Raw genomic sequence first — 15,047 nt, forward strand, 5'->3', positions numbered from 1 at the left:
TTTTGACTTGGCACTGACAATATAGAGCTGTAGTTATTGAATGCTGTTGAATAATAACAGTTTAAAGTAAAATGATGAGCTTCTCAAATTTTACTCTTCCATACAGTATTAGGTATGCATTAAGCTTAGAGTATTGAAAGAAAACCTTATAATCATGTTTCAGCTTCACAGAAGCAGTGATGAGACAAACTTTTATAGGAAAATAGACAACTGAAAGCTGGTGGAACACAAGCTAAACCAGAAGTGTCTCTCAGTTGAGAGATTTTTTCTAAATTGGGATTTCCCAGAATTTCTATCTCATTAGTTCATTATAGTATGTACCCGGTGTTGCCAAATTTTTCACAGCTCTACTCTCCTTGGTGAGTATAATCTGAGTCAGTTGAGATGGTGAATGTTAACTGCTGGTCTGTGACAGGAGGTGAACCCCAGTCTCCAGCATGAAAGTTCAACCTGCTGCACACCCATTTGCCACCTTCCTGCATTGGCTCCAACGTTGACACTGGATGTAAAGTGTGAGATGCTGAATCTGTTATAATTCTGTGCCCTCCTAACCCGCTGCCACTCTCCCAATGGCTCTCTCCTTCTCTCCCTGTGTGTATGTGTGTGTGTGTGTGATTGTGTGAGTGGAAACAGGTGTGCTGGAGTCAGAGCAAAGCCACTCCAGCTGCACCTCATCACTGTTATCAACCTCTTTACAAATACCCAGCTCTGCCACTACCACCCTGCAAGATCGTAGCTTCTGCTTTAGTCAGTGTTGCCATGCTTCAAGCTACTTCACCTGCATATATCCATTTTTCTTGGTGTATCCTGTTTTCCTGTGCCTAACCCTGTTTCCTGCCTTCTGCAATTCTATCTGCTCTTTCTCTGGCCCCCGTCTCATCTCATCAGCCCTGCTTCTCTGCCCTTCTCTTTCCAGCTTCCAGCCAAAGCCTCAGCCCCATGCTCCCAGCTTCCAGCCAAAACCTCAGCCACAGGTTCCCAGCTTCCAGCCCAATCCTCAGCCCCATGTTCCCAGTTTCCAGCCCAAGCCCCAGCCCCAGTTTTCCAGCTACCTGCCCAAGCCCCAGCCCCACCCCCATCCCCAGTTCTCAGTTACCAGCCCAAGCTTCCTCGGGCCTGCATTCCTTTTCCCCTGCCTTTGCGATAAATACCTTGTTTCTATCATATCCCTGTCTCCTCACTGTTCAGTGTCTGCACTTGGGTTCACCTGCTCAATCCCCCATAACAGTACGATCTGGCCAAAGACACGAACCCAGCAGACATTCATCTGCTCAGACTACCAAACACCTGGGAGGCTTTTGGTGTGCTTAGAAACATTCTACTCGATGAAGAGCCATCATTTTTTAGGCTCCTTGCTGCCATCTGGAAGACGGATCCTAAGATGGCCCTAGAGGTGGCTATCTACAAGTGGAAAGTCTCTTGCCCTGTTCCTCCCAGGGCAATCAATCCAACCCCCTGTATTTCCCTGTAACCTCCCAGCTCCTCACTGGAACAGCCAAACAGGCAGCTAACCTGTAACATAAGGGGCACCAGCATGATAGCCACCAGCTAGCATCTGGGCCTGCACTGCAGCCTGCTAGCCTTCAGCCTGCCCTCCGGTCTGCTTGCCTTCAGCCAGCACCCCGGACTACTTGCAACCAGCCTGCACTCCAGTCAATTAGGCTCAGGTTTGTGAGCCTGCAGCCTGCCTGTCCTGAGCTGGTTAGATCGCTATCTGCCTGTCCTGATCCTGCAGTCCCTGAACCCCAGGAGCCTAATATGGAACAACTGATGACTCACCCTGATGTCCAATGGTCACCCTTTGAAGGGACTTGCCTTGCTATTTTCATGGGATACTGAGGAGTCTCCAAAAGGAGGCGTGGTCCCCATGGCCACTGGCTCTCTCAGCAGCCCAGTGCCATTGAGTTTTCACTGCCCAGTGCCACTAATGAGGCCCAACCTGTTCCCAAGCCATTGGCTGCCATTGCTGAGGTCCAGCCTGTTCCTGTGCTGCAGCAGTCATGTCTTTCTGTGCTGCAGCAATCCTTGGTGTCTGGGCTATGATTATCACAATTTCCTGAGCTGTCGTTGTCTCCTGTTCCTGTGCTGCAGCAGTCTCCTGTTCCTGTGCTGCAGCAGTCTCCTGTTCCTGTGCTGCAGCAGTCTCCTGTTCCTGCGCTGCAGCAGTCCTCTGTTCCTGCGCTGCAGCTGTCTCTTGTTCCTGTGTGGCAGCAGTTTTCTTTTCCTGAGTTGCAGCAGTACCCTGGTCCTGTGCTGCAGGAATCACTAGTTCCTGTGCTGCAGCAGTTTTCTGTGGCTGTGTTTCAGCAGCCTCCTGTTTCCCTGGCTCCACCAGCTCACTTGTTTGTCTCCCACCTGCCGGACTCCAGTCCTGCACTCCAGCCACCGGACTCCAGTCCTGCACTCATAGCCACTTGGTCTGTCTTGCGTCTGGTCGACCTCCAAAGTGGTCCTGCCTACACTGCAGGTCTCCAGAGCGATCCCGCCTATGTCACTGGCCTCCAGATCATCCACTAGAGCGACTCCACACATCTGGACGTCCTCCTGCCTGTCATCAAGAATGGCCCCACCGGTCTGGTTGTCCTCCAACTCGACCTCCATGGTAGCTCTGCTCCTCTCTCCTGCCTCCTGGTCGCCCTCTGGAGCGACACTGGCCATCTGTCTTGCCTTCCAGTCACCCTCCCGAGCAACTCTGCCCATCTATCCTGTCTTCCAGTCCCAGCCCCAGTTTCCAGTTACCTGCCTTCACAACAAATACCTTGTTTCTATCATATCCCTGTCTCCTCGCTGTTGAGTGTCTGCACTTGGGTTCAAGTGCTCCATCCCACATAACGTCCGATATGAATTCATAGGGATACTGGGATTGGAAGTGCCACACTACTAGAGTCAGAATAATAGGTTAAGTTAGCATTTCTTACATTTAAAGTTTATCTGTGTATTTCCTTCTTGTTTGTCAATAGCTCTCAAGAAATGGTACTATGTTACAGAATGGGACACTGTGGTGACCTGACATTTTATATGTTGTATCTACAACTAACATGAACTTGTTTTATTTGGCTAATATGATTGTAGCTGTATCCACCTTTCAAATGCTGCACTGATGTTCACTCAGGTTTTTGGGCCTGTATTTGAATACAGAGCACTAGGTGGGTAATTCAGGGGCCCTGGGAGTATGCAGCAATTCAGGCACATAACTGTTTAGAAAGCTTATAATCTCAGCATCCATTGAAGTAATAAGGGAATGGCTAGTATTAATGGTGATAATGGGCAAATTAGAGCAGTAACATGTGTTTAACCTCATCCAGTGGGTTTCAATTTTTTTTTTCATAAGCCAGAGAGATGAGCTGAAGTAAAAGGGTGAAATTAATACATGAAGCATGAAACTGTTATCATTCACTATCATTATGATACAAATTAATTAGCAGAAAACTATCATTAATGTCTAAGTTTGATATGTACTGCAATGTACATAAATACATAAATACCCAGAAATGGCAGTGCCCAGAATCTGCTCCAGATGAATGTGAGTGGGCAAAAACAAGCCACTGAAGCCTGATTTATTAAATGTTAGATACACATCTATGTGAATTTGATAACTCTGAATTACAGTAAAGCTATAAAGGAAAATGATAGATTGTATGGCAGCAGTTCAACATAAAGAAAAGCAGATACTCCTCTCACATGTGAGAAAATGTCACATAGACATCCACAAACTGAGAAGATTTACTAATATGCCATGACATACTTGAGAGTTTTTCAACCTCTGTCAGTACAAGGTCAACTCTGTATGTCCCACAAAGAGCTTATCAGTTCATCTTCTGTCTTTTTTCTTTCTTTAATCTCTAGTGAGATTTCAGTTCTCTCAGTTTGATAACCACTGATACATTTCTCACCTCATAATACCTTTTCTGTCACTTCTACAAAATGCCTAACTTGATTTCTCTTTCTTTCCAGTCTCTTTGTTTCCCAGCATAGGAAGTCAGCATGGTACCCTGGGATCATCTGAGGCTGTGTGATCATCATGCTCTTCTTCCTGGTTCTTGCTCCCATGGTTTTTCATGCCTGGCGTACAGCATGCCTATCCTCTGACTGGACTTACTCTTATCTGGGGCCAAAAACACCAAAATAACAATCTTCCCTCCCCTCATCTGCTCACTCTTACAATTCAGTTTCTTTTCCACTGTCTTACAGCTTACCCACATGTGACAAATGTCTCTGAGAAAGTGTTTTCATGGCATGGTCACCATGACCCCACACTGTATTTTATCACATCATTTGGGGCATGTTAAGAGGTGCAGCCCCTGGTGTTGTAGATTTAAAAAAATATTTCTATGACTATTCATTCTATGACTATAACACCATCTCCTCTAACTTTCTGTTCTTCTCCCCCTCACTGTTTCTACTCTCTCCCTCTCTATCTGTCTCTCTTTCGTTCCCAGCAGCATGTGAACATTAGCCAGGGTTTTTATCAGAGGGCTTCCAGCAGAGCTCCAGCAGGCCTTCCCAGGAGAGGAGGCTACAGGAAGTCGTAGGATGATAAAACTGGGCCATTACTTGGCCAGCACAGGACCCCAGGGTTCATTACCCCCCTCCTTCTAATCTCTGCAGCATGTCTGCAGCACAACATAATCCTGAACACACCTCAAACTCATTACATTATACATTTGTGCTGACTTGTCTTTTACATGTGGGTTTTGGGCTTGAATCATGCTGCAGTTGTGCTTGTGATACTGGATAAAAATGAACCTGAATTGCCATTTTGTTGTATTTCTTTCACTATTTGAATCACAAAAAATCTAAAATGTGGGCAGTGATTCAGAGGTCTGAAACCAGATAAAATAAACCTTAAAAGGGTACTTTTGCACATTTCTTGACTATACATGAGAGAGATGAAAAGTATCCATACATGAGATCAAACAAATAATTTTAGAAGAGGATAGTAGAAAATGTAGTCAGATATTATACTTTCTAACATGAAGAAAAACATTCAAAGTTCCTCAGCTGCATTAAGCTATATTACTCAGCACTCTGCCAAGCAGCCAAGTGGGTGCAAGGAGTACATAAGAATAAAAACAGCTGCCTCTGAGATGACGTCATAGCCTTGAACACTACTGATGTCCCAAGAATAGTACACAAAAACATGGAGCTGCAGCTCTTGAATAGTAGCATGGGGATACAGAGAATTAATTGGCAGTGATGGTCTTGTGGAAGTGATGACAGCTGATATGGAGAGCAGCTGGAAATGACAGCAACACCAGAGCTAGGCAACATGTAGCACTCAGCAGCAACACTGACAAAAAACATCACAGAAACCACCACAGGAAGGGACAGATACAAAGAGGGAGAGAGAGTACTCCTACTAGTTGTGTCATGGTATATAATAAAAGTGTAATATTCAATGATATGGACTAATTTGTATGTTTAATTCATCATCTATTTGTCTGCCATGTGAGTGTTTTTGCCTTTTTATTATTATTATTATTATTATTTTACAGAAACATTTTGTATTATTTGTTTTAAGCATTGGTGGAATGTAACTTAGTACATTTACTCCAGCATTTACAGTAAGTACAAATCTGAGGTACTTGAGTATTTCCATTTCATATTATGCTGCAATATAGCGGGAAATGTACTTTTTACTCCACTTAAATTGTATTTATTTGACAGCTTTAGGTACGATTTACCACAAAGATTAAGATTTTACACACAAAACTCGTTATCATGTTGTAAAATATGATGCACTGTTATAGACTCAGCTACCCAACAGTATAAAAAATTATTACTCATAATGCTTAATAATAATCTAATAATATGATATAAACTAGTATAACATTCAGGGGCCATTTTTCTGATATATTGGTACTTTCACTTTCAATACTTTATTTACACTTTCTGACTTTAATTTGGAGAATTTCTATGGTCCAGTATTACTACTTATACTTAAGTGAAAGATCTGCATACTTTCTCTGCCACTGGTTTTAAGTGTCAAAATGTTTTTATAATTCATATTCAATTGATAAGTGTGTGTGTTTTACACATAATCTTGTGTTGGTTCATTTTGAAAGCAGATCTCAGCAAGCAAGTTTCTTTTTTTATTTAATTTCTTTTTTTTTCACATTCAGCCTTCTTTACGGTAAGTAGGTCTAAAAAATGTTGTTCCTTTTTGCCTCTGACATTCCTTAACCAATCCAGAGAGAGCAGCCAAATGACCCTGATGCTCTCGGGACCCCACCCCATCCCCTCCCCGCTCATACCAGCAGATCAACCCAGCTAGTTTCCTTATCTGTTCCTCACTCAATTACCCTGTGCTGCAGAGGGCATTTGAAGCCTCAGACGAGCAGCCTGGAGGTTACAGTGGGCTGAAGTGGGAGGAGGCACAGGCTGCTGATGGCCCTTACCCTCTGCACACAGAGATAACAAATAAAGGGATGGGACGCAGTGGCTCAAAGGTTCAGAAAGTTAAATCCACAGTTAATTACTGTATATAAAAGCTTTTGTTTACTATGCATCATCTCTATGACAGCAAAGTTGGTGATTACTTAGTCTGCTGTTGCATTTCTCATTTTCAAATCAAAACACAATTCCATGCACAGCTTTGTCACGTTATATTTGATAACACTGGGTTTGTGGTTTGGTCTAATGTCTTATTTCACTGTTCTCCTAGCCAATAGCATGCTGCAGTACTGCTGTTTCCAATGAAGACTGGCCAACAAAATGGTGTTTGACAAGTTTCTGAGGATGTGCATACCATGAGGTGAAATGAAATTAGTTAAAGAATCCATTTTCACTCTACCCTAAGTGGTAATGAACATTTAATATTGAAAAGATAATCTTCAACTGTATGATTGCATATATGACAAGAAAAATGTTGGAAAGAAAAAACTGACAAGCAAAGACATTTGAACTTTTTAGTAAAAAAAAAAAAAATGAAGGAAATATTCAAAACTATCAATAGAGCCAACAGCAACACATAAATCAATCATGTATCAATACATACAATAATGCATGCATACAATAAATGCTTCCTGAAGCTGAAATCCTAAATGTTTTTTTAAAACATTAAAAAAATATTTGAGATGGTGACCAAAGACCAATTAAAAATATGCTCCTGGTTGTCAGGTTGCACCTGTCTATTTCCAATATAATACATATATTTATTTCAATTTGCCTAATCTTGTCAGTGAAATTGCACTCTTCTGGACCGCAGGATGTCAACAGTGATAATGTATGTGTGTCGTGAGACTTCATTACTTTTCAGTACGTCTTCTCTCAGACGAGACGGGTGAGAGTCAAGTATTTGTAAAGCAGGAGCTAAGTTACTATTTCTGAGTACGGCCACATGTTATACCTAGAATAGTAAAAGAAAAGGTTCTTCTTACAGCACCTCAGACATGTTTTGAGCACTAATTGAGGAATTCAGAGATTTGCCTGAGCCTGGCATCTAGAGATGAAGAGGGTCAGAGAGATATGGAGATGGAGACAGAAGTGGGATTGAGCACTAAGAGAATGTGAGACTGTACTGAATGGAGAGGGGAGGACAGCACAGAGAGCTTGTCACATCTGTGTCTCTGTGTCTCTGTGTCTGTAGGATGTTTCCCTCCTTTTAAGGCAGCAGTGATGTGTGTGCCTTGATCAGCAGTACAGCAGCAGAGAGCAATCTTAGCAGGATGGCTGAGGAGCCACATCTCTGCTATCCTGAGGTGTGTATAAGTCACTTTAAATGTCACTGCACAAAAAAATACGAAACTTGCTGTTTTATCTTATTTCATCTTTCTTGCTGTTAATTGTCCTGCTCCTTTAATTACAAAGTAACTTTTAATTTCTAACATTTTTCATGGTGAAACCTGTTTATAATGTCCTTTTCTTACAATCTCTGTGAATCTTTCAGCTCAGCTCCAATGTTCCATCCTGATAGATAAATAGTCTTATTCATCTCTTTGCTTTTTCATCACACTCCCAGCACCAATGACATGAGAGATCAGGTCTGATTTTGCCACCCTGTCATGCTATCTATCATCCACAGATAGAGACTTATCTCTCTGTCAGCACCCGGCTGCTTCATATGAGCTATTGCGCTCTCGGTGACAGGGTCCCCTCACCTGTCCATCCATCACAGCCAAAACCCTCAGTGGCATCGCGGGGTGTTTGCATGTTTATCAGTAATTAGAAGGGAGGAGTTGAGAGTAAAACCAGCTGTGTGTTACTCCTGCAGGACCCAGCACTCAATCAGCTGACACAAGCTTGACAGGGAGTCGACAACAGCGAGTGAGTTAAACCTCTTCAACATTTCTGCAGGTCACCATCCAGTGCGATTTCACATGAGCACTACTGAGATTATATTCTGCCTCTTCATGTAATAATCAAGCGAAGCTGAAGTGATATGCACATGGGAAGTTTTTAATATGAAGCACATGGTCAGCTGGAGCTGGTATGGGATTCAATACCTTGCTCAAGGACACTACAACAGAACAGATTATTACTGACATGAGGGTTGGCACCAGACACCCTTTGGCTGAAGGGTGGTCTCTCTACTCACTACAACACTCTGCCAGTCTGAATGCCATCGACAGAGAAAGATTCAAGAAAGACATATGTGCATGCTTGCATGTGGGTCTCATGTGCATGTGTGCAGAAATTCAACTGCAGCAATGTTCTCCCCTCTCTCATTTTCTTCATGTGTGTTCCACGTGTTCCAGCCACATTTCTGCAAATATTTATACCGGGTGTAAAACGCTCTTGATCTCTCTCCCCTGTTTACTCTCCTGTTCTTTCTCTCAGCCGACTCTTGCACTGACCTTTTTTCATCCTGACTGAGAGTGACAGGAGGGAGGGGACAAAGAGTCAGGGGGCAGAAAAAGAGCAAGTGAGCGTGCAGTGAGGTCAGGGGAAGAGAGAAGGAGCAAGGAGAAAGCCTTTGGTGAAGAGAGAGAGACATGTAGTGAGAGAGAAGCGAGCAGGGGGAGCAGTTCAGCGTGATGGATGACTTGTCATCTTATAGAAATCAAAAGCCCAATCTACGATCCCCTCTTTTAGCAAAAGCACAAAATGCAGTGGTGCAATGAGGCCCACTGGGCTAATTGTGGAGTAATTTGACATCTGTTGACGTCTGAAAACGTGTTAGCTACTACTGAGAGAGAGAGAGCAAGAGGGTGGTGTTGTACTGTTTGATTTCTAAATGAGGCACATGCCGCTGACCAAGCTGGGTGCACACGCCTCTTGAAATGAGAACAAAAACACAGATCCAGTTACAGAACAAAGTATCACATTTGTGGTCTTTGTCATCAGTTTAGCTGCATTCACAGCGGCTTGATCAGTGGGATTTGTGTAATGATATTCAGCCTGAAACATGACGTAATGTGTTACTGAAACTAATGAGCTTTGCCGCTGGGTGGCCTACCGGACACCACATACACACAAACACACACACACACACACACACACACACACACACACACACACACACACACACACACACACACACACACACACACACACACACACAGCAAACATCTTGCTTATCTTCCAAGCATCCTTTTATGTTTATCTCTATCATGATCAATAAAATGGGTCTGTAAAGTGGTGCAGGATTTGATCGTGATCTACAATGCATGGATAAAAATTCAGGGTCAGTAATAACTATTATTTTACAGCTATCAACAGCTGTGTGCCATAAAAGGCAACACATCAGTCATGTTATTCATGTATTTTGAAGATCCCTGTCATCAGATATATGGGGCATTTTTATTAAACTAACTGTTAAATCATTAAAATCTCAGTAGCAGAGAAAACATTTCTGCTGTCAAGACAGCATTAGAAAGCTAATTTGTGGATTATTTTTCAACAATTGATATTTCAAAGCTGCTAACAGGGTGCTAACACATCTCCAGCTGTGACAAGTCCTTCAACTCTACCTCCACATTCCTTCCAGTGTAAAGGCTGCTGTGCTCTGCCTGTGGAAGGGAAACAGAGCTGGATTCCTCTCCAGCGTGTTGGCAAAAGCTGTGGAAGAGGCCTTAGGATCATTAGTGAGGCTGGCATGAGAAGTTGAAGGGGATCTGCTAAACACTCTGCCATTATTCAGCAAGAATGAAGAAATCTTTCCCCTGACTCTAATCACAGTGGCAGTTCTCTTTTAAATGGCAGCTGTCAAAATAGGTCTTTTAACACAAAATAGCCCAGCAGCAGGCACGTTCCAAGTCTCTGCCCATAAATGAATTACTGACCCTGGCATGCTGTAGACTTCTGTGCCTTCCCTCGCACTTCGGTTATAACCTTGCAGCAGAGCTGCCAAACTGGCCTCGCTCTCATCTGTGCTTCTCTTCTCTTGATGACCACCTGGCTGATGAAGCAACCTCAAGGTAAGCAAGAAAGAAAATGTAACAAATGGTAGCACACAGCAAAAAGGATGCTGTAAGTACACAAGGGGGGAATGGAAAATTGTTGCATATAATCGAAAGAGCCGAAGCACAGCTACAGGATGAAGGAAGGAAAAAAATAGAGAAAAGCTGTCCTCTCCATGCACCACTGCGTGACATCACAGCACTCACAGCTTCCATTAGGGCCTAATAAATGAAGGGCTAACGAGGCTGAGTGGGTGGGAAATATGGGAGGAGGCGACGGAGGGGGGATGCCCTGCCACCCCAAGCCTCTGTCAACTCCATCAGGAACACTTGAAGGAGGGGTGGGAGTGGAGCGAGGTTTGTAGCAAAGCAAGGGTGGAAGGGGGCTAAAAAAACCTCTCGGCCCATTAGAGAAATCAGGCCGGGACTCTAAAAACACCCTGAGAGCAGAGAGGCCGAGTGGCCCTGGTGTAAACATACGGTGGGTGGCAGCCCCTGAGCGCTCTGACAGCCAACGGCGGCCATGATGGATCTGTGGAGTTATCTCATTTTCCACTGTTTTAATTAGAGGCCAGGCTGTGAGCCTCGGCAGCTGGCTCTGCTGTACTGACTCCTGTGGCCTGACAGAGAAAAATGTCCACTGATACTGCTGCCAAGTTCAGCCTGACCAGAGAAAGAGAACTTCTGGGATCCATAATCCTGTTTACTGAGCAGGTTGCACATTAATCAATATTTAATATTTTCATTTGATTTCTTTTCATATCTTTGTGCCTTTCACAATGTGTTTTAAATTGCTAACTCAATTCCAATGAGAGATCATCATGTGCATAATTTAGAGGGAAAAATCACCTATATTTACAGCTAATTAGAGCCATGCATCTTAGATGACAATGATAGGATGAGTGAAGGTATCAGGTATCTGTCCACAAAATGGGTCTGGAGTAGAACTCATAGTGTACCCTGTTATTAGGTGGCGCTCTTAAACCCTGTAATCCAGCAGAGCACCACAGTGATGGGGTAAGACAGGATGAGAGACAAAAGACTCAAACTACCTCACACAGCTAGGGGCACATGTAAAGTTTATATCTGTATGTATGAAATTAGTGGTAAGCAAGTATACTGTGCACAATGCTTGGTTTGGTCAAATTCAGACCATTTTAAAATGAGAATCTCCAAAAAAAAAAAAAAAAAATAGAAATATCAAAACGTATTTCCTGCATTCTCAAAATAATCAAATGCAGGAAAACCTGAAATGTTTTCTATAGTTGCTCTGTAATTTCAGCAGAGTTGGTGCACAGGGTAATCTATTTTTTTTTTTTTTTTTTAAATCCCTACAGTTTTTTTTAGAGTTGTTCTGTAATTTTAACATATTTAATTTAAGGATTATAGTGTTGCAGAAAATTAAAGGTTTTGTTAAGAGTGAGCTCAATCTGGTCATTTTGGGCAAAACTCCTTTTCTGTACTATTTAAAATTAATATCTAGTTGAAAAACATTTTAAAAAACGAACCAGGAACAAAATCTGATATTATATCATTTGAGAATTTCTGTGTTCATTTTCAGCAGAAAATTATACTTTTCACCTCAGTTGTTTGAATGTAATAAACCATTCTGTGTGAAAACTAAAACCAAAATCCAAAACTTCTTATGATGATGTACATAATTTTGACTGGGTTCTGAAATAAATAGTAGGTCAACACAATTTTGATCTTTCTTCTAAATATTTGGAGTATCAGTGCAAATTAATTCATTAATAACGTTTTATATATATTGGTCAGGGATTGGAGTCAAGTTTGTGAAAGAAGAAAGAAGAAATTTAGGAGAAAGGATGTTTATATTCTTCTAAAAAAAGTTGTCAATATCTAAATTTATCTCCGTTATCTCTTATTAGGCAACAAATAATTCATACAAGGACATTTCCCAGTAAAATGTGTATAACAAGGCTTTTTATATCCCCCCTCCTCCTCTTACTTGTTGAAAAGAGGACGGATGGAAAGAAAGTGCAAGCGTGAAAGCAGTTTTACTGAGCGCTGGAAAAGAGGAAAATAAAATCATGTCATTGTTGTTTACACTGGACCCCCCAACTTAAGGCCTGTGTGTGCAAGTCTGTGTGTGTTCCACCATCTTCACTGTTTAGGCTGCGTGTTATTGTGAGTCGGCCTCAAAGGAAATTTTGAAATTCACCTCCATCAGAGACCAATTTCAATCTGAGGGAGTTACTTTGCTGTTGAGTATTTTTTGTGTCTTTTGTTTGAATGCAAATTCACACAGAAATTAGTTTAAAAAAAATTAAAATCATTTTTTTTACTTTCTATAGAAAAAACAATGTAATATAACTCATGAATATGTGCAACAGTAGATCACCTATGCATAAAATATTACAGGAAAAATTCTGTATTTATAATTTAGGCTCGATGACAGTTTTTGTTTAATGTCATTTGCCTAATATTTTATTTCAATCTTTTTCTGAGCACAGCAATCTACGTTGTTGTCATTTGATGACGTGCCAGACATGCACACACACATTAATACAATGGGCTGAACACAGACGTGAATCCATGAAGCAACAAGCAAACACACAAACATGCATACACGTGAATCCTCACACACACACGCACACAGATGCTTTATGACCTCACAGAGTCTATTGATGGTTTTCCCAATCTCTCGCATGTGGTGAACTTCCTGTTGGCACTGGTCAGGAACCTGCTGTTCGCTCACAATAGAATAATCAGCCTGGTTTTCACACACGGTCAGTATCTCACTCCTACCTTATCTCTACCTTTTCCCGTTCCCCCTCTCTTATTGTGTCTCTCACCACACTGCTGCTGCTGCTCCCTCAGCCTTTTAGTCTCCTTGTTTCTGCAGCATTTCTCTCTCTCCTGTTTAGAATGAACAGCGACCTCCATTGTAGAATGGCAGGGTGTTATGACAGCAGGCTACTGTTAACTGTGTTTGGTTTGGGAGGACAGGGGAACACACACATACAGATGCCGTGCAATGCGCACACATATACAGGGACATTGACATCTTCATCTTCACAACTGCCACACACACACACACACACACACACACACATACACACATACACAAACACACACACATATGCTCGTATATCTGGCATCAGCCTCTCCAGATGGAGCTCATCCCCTCCCTGCCTGAAGCCATATTTTGACTGTTTACTCAGAATTTCTCTATATCTGGCCATTGTTAAGCCTGCTTGGCTCTGTGAATACATTCAGTAACATGTTTGAAGTGGGAGGATAGTATGTACCGCATGTGCCAGTGGAGAAGCACTGCAGTGTGTGTGTGTGTGTGTGTGTGTGCACGCTTTGGGTAAAAGAGAAAGGGTTTCCAATAAGTACTGGGTCATGAATGTGCAAGTGTTTCGGTGTGCAAACATTTCTGTGAGGCCACTAACTTGTGAACTGTTTGACCTGCACAGGTGGGTGTCATTCTCTGAAGCATGTCCTGCCTCCTCAAGACATTTGTTTGTACACACCATGAGTTAGTATTAGCTGCAGCAGGATGTTTGGGACCTGAACATGTGTGAGAGTGCACATCAATGTGTGGGTGGGTGGGTGGGTGGGTTGGATGGTTGGTGTAAGCTTGTGTGTGTATACGTTTGCACCCAGACGTTACCATGAGAGTTTGCAATGCCCTTAAAAGTCGTGTTATCCCTCTGAATTAAAGGCTTTCATTGAGCAGCTTGAAATCTATCATTGTGCTAAATTACATGCTTCCTATAGTCATGTAATATACAGTATATCATAGCTGCTGCAGAGAGTGGAAAATAAATACATTTGAATCTTAGAAAATAGTGGAAAAATGAAATGGTCGACAGAGCGGAGCCTCATTGCGCTATTGTCTTCCTCTTCTCTACATTCACTTTTTCCACATTTAGCATTGGCTGCTTTGATGCATGCTGAAGGAATGCAGGGTGAGTAATCACAGGGGGGAGAGGGAGGAGGGAGCAGAGAAGAGAGAGGTGGATTACACTGATGAACTGAAGAGGTGATGGAGACAATTAAAGAGGCCACAGGGTGAGAAAAGATGGACATTTAAGAAGAAAGAAATAGAGGATAGAGAGAGAGAGACAGAGAGAGAGAGAGAGAGACAGAGAGAGAAAGAGCAGCAAAGAGAAGTGGAAAGAGAGTAAGAGGGGCCTCCCTGGTCGTCGTTACGCCGTGTGCGATCATTTGGGTTGATTTGGATTAATGCTTTAATTGGGAAACAGACACAGACCGTTAACATCTGTATCCCATAGCAGTGGAGGGGCTGCCAAGACAAACCAGTGCTGCGTCACACTGACAGATTCCCCCGGTAACAAGAGCACTAGAGCAAGGGCTGTGTGTGAGAGAGACAGGGGTTTAATGGCAAAATTGTGTGGGCTTAAGACTGCGGAGCTTTAGGTCATTAAACTGGCACTACCAACCCAGAGCTAAGATCACACACACATGCACACATGCACACACGCACACACACACGCACACACACACACACACACACACACACACACACACACACACACACACACACACACACACACACACACACATGCATTTCTGTAGAAGAGCAGTGAGCAAGAGAATTACAGAATTGCATCTGGTTATTTCAATACTTCCTACCTTTTCCTTTGCATACGAAAGGGAAGTGACTCACTGGAATTCTCTGAAATGTTGATAGTTGATTGAACAGATTAAAGTTCA

Source organism: Thunnus albacares, chromosome 1 (assembly GCF_914725855.1).
Source record: "Thunnus albacares chromosome 1, fThuAlb1.1, whole genome shotgun sequence".
NCBI lineage: Eukaryota > Metazoa > Chordata > Actinopteri > Scombriformes > Scombridae > Thunnus > Thunnus albacares.